Source organism: Notamacropus eugenii, chromosome 1, assembly GCF_028372415.1.
Source record: "Notamacropus eugenii isolate mMacEug1 chromosome 1, mMacEug1.pri_v2, whole genome shotgun sequence".
NCBI lineage: Eukaryota > Metazoa > Chordata > Mammalia > Diprotodontia > Macropodidae > Notamacropus > Notamacropus eugenii.
The window spans coordinates 45,623,205-45,634,727 of NC_092872.1; the positions used below are offsets into that span (position 1 = coordinate 45,623,205).

Genomic DNA, 11,523 nt, shown 5'->3' on the forward strand with positions numbered 1-11,523 from the left:
ATGGAATATGAGAGCTGGAAAAGACTTAAGGGATCACCTGATCCAACCTCCTCATTTTACATAGAAGGAAAGTAAGACCCAGAAGTGATATGACTTGCAAACAAAGCTAGTAGTAGGGCAGAGATTCAAAGTCAGATCTTTTGACTCCATATCCAATGTGTATTTTCACCTATATAGGGTTTAGGACAGTTTTACTGTCCTAACACTTTTGGGACACCCTGTATATACTGTATATCGCCTTACCCTTTTCTTAAATATGCCACAGTTCAAATCTTAGTCACTCTTCAAGGACCTATTTTGCCTTGTCGACAAGCTTTCCCTGATTCTTCTAACCCACAGTAATCACTCCCTTTGCTGACCCACACAATTATTTGTATCACTTAATGTAATTTATTTATATATTCTTTTATATTTTTAAGTGATTTTTCTATAATATTTAGTATATAATTAATTTATACATAATTTTTCTGTTCTCTCAAGTTACCCAGGTCGAGTGATTTAATTTCTCAATCAATAGACATTTAACTCAATGCTCTAGGCAACTCTCTAAGACTCTTAAGTCTTATATAGATCCAAAGTCTGAGGCTTTGCAGGGTATACAGTGCTGGGCCTGGAGTCAGGATGACAAGTTCATATACAGCCTCAGACACTTCCTAGAGGTACGAACCTGGGTAAGTCACTTAACATCTGTCTGTCATAGTTCCCTCTGCTGTAAAATGAAGATAATGGTAACACTTATCTCTCAAGGTTATTGTAAGGATCAAATTAGATTAAATTTGCAAAGCACTTAGCATAATACCTGGCATACAGTAGGCATTTAATAAATGCTTCTTCCCTTCCTTTCCCATTGTCTGTGAGAATTTCCTAATCTGAGAATTCCCTGTATCAAAGAATTGCTGGTCTAGTCCCAATCCTTATCCTTTTCCATGTGTATCAAAAGGCAGCATGACCCATTGGGAGAAATAATAGCCTTGATTCTAGTCCCAATAACTCACTATGTGACCTTGGTTGGGCAAGTTGTTCCACCTCTCTCTGGGCACCCCTCACTGTCATCTGTAAAATCTGGAGGTTGGTGTATTGATAATGCATTTTTGCTTATTGTTAATATAATTTTGCTCCTTAATGGGAAGATCTTACCAACCCATGAATAGACTTGCCCATTAAGGGGAGTTTGATTAGGGAAGATTTGTAGGAAGGCCCCCACCTTTTGTTAATGAGGCACTGGTTCTCAAGGGTTGTGATGCCCTCTGGCTCTAAAAAATATATAAATACTCTGAGGTGAGGTTTTACTTTGGGGCTTACTCATTGGAAGTGTTTGTTTGGCCAGACAAGACTTTGGGCAGTTGCTAAGGAACTCCCTGGCTTTGAAAACCCAGATGTTGGTGCTTCTCTCTCTGGTAACTATGTATGTCTGGTCAGACAGTTGCATCTGTCTGTTGATCTATGATGCATGTATTGCTTACATCAGGCAGCTGGAAGCACTGTCTGTTGATCTTGATTCTGTATTTTCTCTGAAGTTCAGAGTACTGACTCTTCCTCCTGAGCTAAGGGAATGATACATGTGCTTGATTAAAGTGATTGTTGACCCTCCAAAAGTTGCCTTTCCTTTTAGAAAAGCAGATCAAAGAACCTGTACAGCTACAGTAGACTTGATTGATCTGAGGGTTCTTCTAGATCTGAGTCTACATTTAATCATGTTTTGTTCCTAGCTATGCATAGAGCATGGTGATGGGTCCACTGGCAGACCCAGTCCACACTGCATGTATAGCTAAAGTTTCACTAACAAGACATTAGCTGCATCAAACACAAAGTGCTGAAAAACAACAACCACCACCACCACAATGGATCATCTAGTCCAGTGTCACCAAACTCAAAAAAGAAATGGGGCCACTAAAGGGCACATAAGGATCCCTGCAGGTTGAATATTAGCTTAGAAAACCACATCTTGACATTGTGTTCTACTACATTTTTGTTTATTTTTTCATTTCCCAGTTGCATTTTAATCTGGTTACTGCACTCCTTAGGATTGCGGTAAACGGCAGGTTGGATGTCTCTGATTTGTCTACCCCCTATTTTATAATGAGGTCATCATGGCCCAAAGAGGAATGGTGACTTGCCCATGGCCACACTGCTAATAAGAAGTTGGCATGGGACCCAGATCTTCTGATGCCAGTGTCCTTTTCACCATACTGCAGATGGTACCTGATCTATATATCTTTTGCCCTCTTTATTGCTGTCCAGCACAGAGTTAATCTAGTAGTAGGTGACCTTGACGTCCATTACAGACAAAATTATTTTTTAAAATATTCTGACTGATAACTTGATACTTTTTGTTTTTACATCACCTACATTTTCAAATAGATGCCTCTCCTCTACCTAATGTACCAAATGAAAAAAAGCAGAGAAAAAAAGCACTTCAGCATAACTAACCAGCTGAAAACAGAATGTACAATGTTCTATACCCAATTTTCTACCTCTGAAAAGAATGGAGGCTGATACATTTTCTTCTCTCTTCTCCAGGGCCACTCTTGATCATTAAGATTATACAATATTCAGTTTGAGTTTTGTGTTATTTCTTCTTACAAGTGCTCTGTTTTCATTCAAAACCCTTCATAACCCAGCCCCCTCCCCTTCATAACCCAGCCCCCTCCTATATTTCCAGTCCTCTCATACCTTACTCTCTGATAGGAAGACTTTGATCCTGGGACACTGGCCTCTTGGCTTTTCCACAAACAAGACACTCCATGTCTCCACTCTGGGCATTCTCTCTGGCTGTTCCCTATGCCTAGAACACTCTCCTTACTCTGCTCCAACTACTGACCTCCCTGGCTTCCTTCAAGTGCTAAATAAAATCCCACCTTTCCCCTAACCTCTCTTAATTCCAGGGCCTTCTCTCTGTTCATTATTTCCTTTTTATCCTGTACATAGTTTGTTCTATATGCTGCGTGTGTATGTATACATACATACACATATATATGTATATATACACATATATATATGCTGTATACAGTATATATTGGTTTGCATGTTGTCTCTCCCCATTAGATAGTAAGCTCCTTGAGGCCAACGACTGTCTTCATCTTGTTTCTTAATTCCAGTGTTCAGTACAGTGCCTGACACACAGCAAGTGCTTAGTAAATGTTTATTAATTGATTATTGAAAAATTCTGCAAAAGATTACTAAAAAGATACCTTGAGCACCCTAAGAAGCACCCTTCACCCTAAGAAGGAGAAATGATGATCACTCTGAGCCACTCAAAAACAAGTCAGGGCAGACTAATGACACTGCCTTTTTGGGCAAGGTGATTTGAAGGGGGTAGATAAGAAATGCTGTTAACATGATATACCTAAGTTTCAGCAAAGCACTTGACAAAGTCTTTCATTCTCTCCTTGTAGGTGATGGAGAATTGTAAGACGAATGATCAAGTCTGGCAGATCTGTAATGGGTTGAATGACTAAACCCAAAGAGTAGCAAATGATTACTACACTGTCTCATAGCTCTGTCCTTAGCACACTTCTGCTGAACATCTTTATCAATGACTTAGATGAATGCACAGATACGACGTTTATTGAAATTGCAGATGATACTTGTATAAATGGGATATCTAATATGCTAGAGAACAAAAATCAAGATAAAACGACTGACACCTGAGAACGATTGGTCAAACTAATAAAATGAATTAAATGAGAATAAATGTGAAGACCTGCACACGGATTAAAAAAGATCAACTATTTAAGTATAGGATGAGGAACATGTAGCCTATCTTTCCCCTTCTGGGCCTCAGTTTCCTAAGGCAAGCAACCAGGAAGGTGAAGGAATTTGGAGCCATACATGTGAGGATGAGGTTAAGGAATTGGGGTTGAATAATCTGGAGAAGTGAGGAGTTAGGGGAGACATGATTGATGCATTCAAATATTTTAAGGATTTTGATATAAATAAAGGATTATTGTTCTGCTTGATCTCAGAGATGGACGGAAGTTATAGGAAAGTCAATTATAACTTAATGATTAAAAATATTCATAACAATTAACTTTCTAAAAGTGAAATTGTGTGGCCTTGAAAGGTATAGAGTTTCCCATCATCGGAAGTCTTCAAACAGAGGTTAATTAGCTATTTTGGGGTGGATAATGTAGATTTGAGTTTTGTAGGGTTTGGATTGAAACATTCTCTAAAGTTCCTCTCAACTTTATGTTTCTATGAATGACAGAGTAGTAATTAATAATTTAACATGTTTTTAAATGTTTAGGTAATGGAGTAGAATCTCATTATAATGTTGGTGCCAGAGACCAAGGTTAATAGGGGGCATTAATAGTTTACCATACTGTAATAAGGTAGTCTCTCTGCACCTCACTTTGTACCCAGATGGGGTATATGATTTTATGTAGCTGATTCCCTGGAATGGTGAGGCGATCGATAATGAAATTTTATAGTTTTAACTTCTTTCCTCTAAAAGAACTGCTAACAGGAAAAACATTAACTCATTTGCGATTTCTCACTGCTCGCTTCCTTAATTTCCTACTACCATCCCCCAAAATCAAGACACTAGTGAACTGTGGCTGAGGACAAGAGGGTGAAGGAGAAGCAAGGGTCCAGGATAATTTACAAAGTATACACTTGTGCTTTAGAATAATCAATAATGAATTGTAAATTTACAGAAGTCTACTCATGTATAAAGATTTTCAAAAGTGGATAGAAGGATGTCATATGAAGGACAGTGAGTAGGATGGGTCTGAGGACAGAACTGAAGATAGGTGTTAGTTGCAATCAGAAGTATTTAGCATTTAGCTTAGACAAGCACTGAAAAGTCTTTAAGTCCTTCAATGTTGGACCTAAGAGGGATCTTAGAGGCAATCTATTTCCTCTGATTTTATATTGGAGGAAAATGAGACCCAGAGAGATCCAATGCCACATAGTAAGTTACTGGCAGAATCAGAACTAGCAGCTAGGTCTCTTGTTCCTGGTCCATTGCTATTTCTATTGTCAAAGAATCTTAAAGTTGACAAGGACTTCAGAAGTCAATTAGTCCTCTCATACCTGAATAAGTAGCCCTTCCATGGTAGATTTCAGAATCTTAGCATTAGAAGGGTCTTTCAGGGCTCTCTCTTCCAACTCAAGCCTGAACAACACATCCTTAAGAAGTGGTAATCCAGGCTCAGGATGAAGAATTCTTCTCCTACACTCCCCTCCAGAGTGAAAGGTGATCTACTACCTTCTAAAGCAATCCATTGCACTTTGGGTCAGTTTCCATTGTTTTCATTACACAAAGCCTTCATTTGCCTCTCTTCAGTGTTCACCCACTGCTGTTAGTTTTGTGTTCTGCAACCAAGCAGAAAGAGTCGAATCCCTCTATTATATTTCAAATACTTGAAGGCAGTTATCATATCATTCCTTCTAAATCTACCCTCACCTCCCTCCAACTCCAATACTTTTCTTCCCCAGTTTAAGCATTCCCCAGGTACACTTAAAACTCACATTTCCTAGTCTATAGGCTCTTCATTAGCTTAATCACCTTCCCCTGGCTGAACTCCAGTTTGCCACTGTCTTTCCTAAATATCATATCTGTAATAAGGTACAATATTCCAGAAGGGGTCTGATCAGATGGGATCATTACATCAGAGTTCTAGGGACTATACAACTATTAATACACCCTACAATCACGTTAGCTTTTTTGGCTGATATGTCATACAAATAACTTGGTTTGAGCTCAAGTTCACTAACTGTTGGGGTCCCCTAGACCATTTACGGGAATCCCTGACCCCGACCCAAGGCTCTTGTCTGGCAAGAGGCCTTGATCTCGTGAGTAATGAAATGGGGTGGGAGACAAAGGTGGTGAAGACTCCGTTTAATTCATCTAATTCACATGCATATATAGTCTTAACTACGTAAAACATTCCTAAGCCTTACCATTGAACCTATCACCTATCACCTTTCACATTGAACCTATCACCTATCACCTTTCCTTATATGGGTGTCTTCTCCACTGGACATCCGGACCCAGGACAAAGAACTGCCACGTTGCAAACAAAGATGAGACCCTTCCTCCTGAAATCCATCTAGTTCCACCCCTACTGACAAGCCCCTAGGTTACCTAGGCAGGCTCTCAGTGTGGCGTCCTGAGATGGATAGGGGTTGGCTCTAACTCGTCCCGTTACAACTAACATCCCCAGATCTTTTTCACAAACTGTCATCTGGCTATATCTTTCTAACTGGACTTCTAAAGTTGATTTTTTGAATCTAAACATACAACTTTATATTTATTTCTATTAATTACATTTTCTCATTTAGATTCAGTCCAAGTTGGCACTAACTCATCAATGGCTATTTTCTAGGTCTGGTGAATCAACCAATTCTCAATCTACCTAATTATATATTATCATTTAGTCTTGCATGAACTTGACCTGTTCTTAGTAAAACCACAGTGGTCCTCAGAGATCTCTGGTTCCTTTTCTAAATACTAGATAGATGCTTTAATATATTCTAAAATTTTGCCAAAATCAAGCTCAGTATGTATTTTTTTTTTTAAAGCCAAATGACATTTGCCCTTCTTTGGTTCCCTGGAACCCCATTTGCTCTCCATGATTTTTCAAAGGTCACCAACATCACACTGGGAATTATGTCTTCCAGCTTTTTCATTTACCTAAGATGGTGGTTGGCACACTATGGCTTGTAGGCCAAATCTGGCCCTCTATCTGCTTTTGTATAGGCTGTGAGTTAAGGATAGTTTCTATATTCAAAATAAAATTTTATTGCATTTTTAAAATATAAAAACCATTCCTAGTTCACCAGCAGTACAAAAACATCTGGTGGAACATGGGCTGGATTTGGTTCAAGAGTCATAGCTTGCTGACCATGGCCTAGGACTCAATTCATAAAGACTTGCTGACTTGGACTTAGTGCCCTCCTATTATCCTCTCAGTTACCTTGAGTTTCACTTGCCTCAACATTTTTTGTTCTGTATTTCCCATTTCAAAAGTTGTTTTTCTTGGTAGAAAAAAGAAGCAAAATAAGAGTCAAGTAGTTCTCCCATTTTTTTGTTGTCTTTTATCATCTCATCTCTACTACATAGTGATCCCATCCTTTCTTTGATCTTCCCTTTATCTCCAATAAAAAAATATTTATTTATGCCCTTAGTATTCATCCCTAGCTATAGTTTATTTTGCTACTGGCATTATTTTTATAGGACTGAACTACATTTTTTATTGATGTTATTTCTAATTGCTTTGATTTTTCATTTAAAAAAAAATACTGATTTGAAGAGAGTTCCCTATGCATCCACAATGGTACTTTGAAGTGGTTCCTCATTTTCTTCCTCATAAGAGTCATTTGCTTTCTGAAGACAAAACTCATTCCCCTTCACCATTATTATTTTGAAAAATGGAAGAAAAAATTGTAGATTTAGGCAGGTAGGTCAGTTCATAAATCCAAATGACTTTAATCTTTCTATCTTTTTCTAAGAGTTTCTGTTATGTCTTCTTCCAGCCAGTTGACATTTAGGAGCTAAGCTAATTCTATGCTTCTGTGATTAAGTATTTATTTCACATGGCGCTTCCATTTCTTCTGCTAGTTTTCTACTCCTGACACAGTTTTGCACTTTAACATTTCTTAAAATTCAATTTTATTTTATTTTCAATTACAATTTATCTCCCTCCAATTACAGTTTATCTCCCTCCACTATTGAGAAGGCAAGAAAAACAAAGCCTGTTACAATTATGTATAGATATGCAAAATAAAATTCCTGTGTCAGTCATGTCCAAAAAAGAGAGGAAATGAAGTAAAAGAAAGGAAAGGAAAGGAAAAAGAAGAGAACTTTAACTGTTAAGTCTGAATGAGTGACAAAGCCAGACTACCTCTTTGACCCATGGAATTGGCTTCATGAACCTAAAACAAAAGCATAGTGAGATACCAGACTACACGGTCAAAAGATGCTGTGGGGTTTCCTACTCAGAGACTGTTGAGAAAAGGCAAATTATTTTGCAAGGACATTTTTAGTACAAGTGTTCCAGAAAACAAGGAACAGATTAGATGAGCTCTCAAGGGATCTTTCAAGCTCCGTGTCTACAATCTTACCTCAAGCTTTAACATTCTCTACATCTGAACTTCTTAAAGACGCCTTCATTTCCTTCATTTTTACTCTCAGCTACCTCTCATCCCACTTTCAGACTGGGATAGGAAATTGCCCTTTGGAAGGACTAGAGAACACCCAAATCTGTCTTACTTTACCTAGTCCAATTCATAGCTCCCACTTAAATTTTCTTCCAGCAACAATAATGTAGCACTGTTGGAGGGAACATATGAGAAAGAAAACCTTATAGCCTTGTATATTCACAATGAAGTTTTATCTACATGCAAATTATGTAAATCCAGAGGTCATAGACTCTTAGGGCCATAGAAACCCAGAGTCACAAGGAGCCAAAAGAATGAATTAATATTAGTTTAGATTCAAAGAACATCTGAGCTGGAAGGAATCTGAGGATTAATCTCGTCCAACCTTCTCATTTTACACTTGAGAAAGTTACAGCTCAGGGGGAAATGCCTAGCAAAGTGGCAAGGTGAGATGCCTTAAAACCATCATGCTTGAGGAATGGCTGCAAGAAGTAGGAAGATTAAGCCTGGAGAAAACTTAGGATCCAAAATGATCTATTTATTCAGCCATGTGAACAGCTATCATCTAAAGGAGATTAGATGGACCCTGGAGGACAGGTCTAGGAGGGAAAGTTGTAGCAAGAAAGATTTCAGCTCAACATGTGGAACTTTCTAACAATTAGGGTTGTTCAACAATGGGATGGACTGTGGCAAAGAGAGATTGGCTTCTTCATAGATGCAGATATTCAGGCAAAGATGGGATAATCTCTTGCTGGGAATACTGTATAAAGGATTACTGCATTTAACAGGATTTAGATCCAGGTAACTTGCAACTTTCGAGAGTCTATGTTATCAAGTATTCTCCTTGCCTGAAGCCCCAGTCATCCATACCATGTATACCGTGCCTTAAGGTTTCCAAAACACTTTACAAATATGTTGTCATTTGATCCTCATAACAACCCTGTAGGTAAACGCTAATATCTCCATTTTACAGATGACAAAACTGAGGCAAAGAGATTAAATGACTTGCCCAAGGACACACAGTTAGTGTCTATGGCTAGATTTGAACTCAGGTCTCCCTGTCTTTAGGTCCATAACTCTATGCTTTACAAATGGTCTTGCCTGGCATCTGTTTAAACACTTGTACTGATAAGAAGCTAATTAACTCCATGGCAGCTCATTCTATTTGGAAATTTGTTGGTTGGTTGTCCTTTCTTCTCTAAGAGGACCAAAACGACATCACTATGTTAGAATCAAGTTACAGTGTGTCCATCTGTGGATGATCAGACCAGTATGAGCTTGTAATGTTTTACCACAAATGGGGCACAAAGAGTCCTTGTGAACATTTGGGGTGAATTCTCTACATTTAGGTATCTTGTGTTTCTTTTGAGCTGTTTCAATTCTGCTTTGTTCAGCACCCTTTCTGATATGGGCACTCCATGCTGAGTAGTCTTGTTCCAGTGTCTCCCATGTCACACAATCAATTCCAAAGTTCTTAAGAGAGACCTTGAGAGTGTCCTTGCATTGCTTTTGGGATCACTCTAGTTCACCTAGGTCTCACTGGACTTGGAGTTAGTAGAGCTGAGATTGAGTCTTGGCTCTACCATTTATTGACCACTTTACAGATTTACTGATCACTGCCAAGGAACTTCACCCTCTAAATCTTAGCTTTTTCCTCTTCCTCTTCTGTCACATGAGGATGATGATGCTTGAGTTACCTCCCCCCTTGTGTTCTTTGGAGTAAAGTACTGAATAATCTGAGCTAACTGATACAGAGCTTCAACACTCTTAGAGAGGCCATGCTTGGAAACCACAATGTTATTGTAGACTTGGAAGAGCCCTCAGAGTCTGTCTAATTTGTCCCCTTGGTTTTATAGGAGAGGAGTGAAGGGGTCAGGAAGTGAATAATCAGTAGAGCTGATACCTGATCCCAGTTCCTCTGACTTCAAATCTAGCTCTCTTTTTTTATTTTATATTTTATTTTAACACAAGAAAAATCTTCCAAAATGCCAAAACAATGCCCCCCTCCCACCAAGAACATTCCTTCAAAACCATCTAAAAGAGAGATTGCAACCAATAGAACAGTTCATTTTTCCACAGTTGGTAACAAATAGAAAGAGTGTTCTCTCTTAAATAATTTGGTATTAGCATTGTCCGTTGTCCTTCGCCTGTGTTTTACTGTCTTTTACTGTTGCTTTTACATTGTTATTGTGTGTGTATTTATATGCATGTACACATACACTTATGTATATATACATACATATATGCATCTACAGAGATACATAGAATATATATATAGAATTTATATAGAGATATGTACATATTTCTATATAGATATTCCTTTTGACTCTGACTTCAGTAGTTTGCATCACATAGTATTAAGTTCCTCAACTTTCTCTGAATTCATTACATATGTTGTTTCTTATACTGCAATATTCTATTACTTTCATATATCACAATTTCTTCAGCCATTAAGCAATATTTGGGCATATATAGATCTTTTTTGCAGTCATTAATTTCCTTGGGGTATAAAGCAGGTAGTAAAAACTCTGGATCAAAGGTTATAAATAATTTAGTAACTTTCCTTGAATAACTGCAAATTATTTTCCAGAATGTTTGGCCCAATTCACAGCTCCACCCACAGCGAATTAACATGCTTTTTCCCCCATGGCTACTCCAACACTGAATTTTCCCATCTTTCCCCATCTTTGCCAGGTTATACCTCAGAATTGCTTTTATTTGCATTTATCTGATAATAAATGATTTGAAGCAGTTTTTCAGGGAGTTGTTGATAGCTCTTTTGAGAGGAGTTTGTTCACATCCTTTGATCACCTGTCTATTGGAAAATGGTTCTTAGTCTTTCAGACTTATGTCACTTCCCTTTAAATTTTAGACATATTTAAAAAAATAATTTTTTCAGTCAATAAGAATCTGCCTTCTTTCCCTCCCACATCCTCCCACTTCTAACTGAGAAAGCAAGAAAAACAAAACTCCTGTTCCAAAGATGTAAGCAAAACACACTCCTGCATTGGCCAAATCCAAAAAAAGAATAGACATATTTTTTGTCAGAGATGTTTAATACAAATATTTCCCAATATGTGCATTTCTTCCAATTCTAGTTGTACTGATTGTACAAAAGTTTTATTTTATATCACTGAAATTGTCTACTTTTGTCTTTTGTAATCTCCTCATGGTATAATGGATAGACCACTGGCCTAAAAGCTAGGAAGATCTGAGTTCAATAGCTACCGCTGACATACCAGCTGTGCTATTTCTACTCTGGGCAAGTTACTTCCACTTCTCAGTGCTATAGACAACTCTTTGAGATTAAAAATTGCAGAGAAGGTGCTGACCTGTAGTGATGGGGGAATTTTTTTCATCTGAAAGTTGTCTATTCCAAAGAAAGCAGAAGCCCTCCAAAAGTACCCTTGATCCTGTTCC

General features: G+C 38.0%; 1 protein-coding gene across 3 annotated transcripts in view; it reads right to left on the minus strand.

The window, feature by feature from the left end:
* GSG1L (GSG1 like) overlaps nucleotides 1-11,523 on the minus strand; it is a 383,367-nt gene that overhangs the window by 33,637 nt on the left and 338,207 nt on the right. The gene's annotated exons all lie outside the window — the stretch shown is intronic.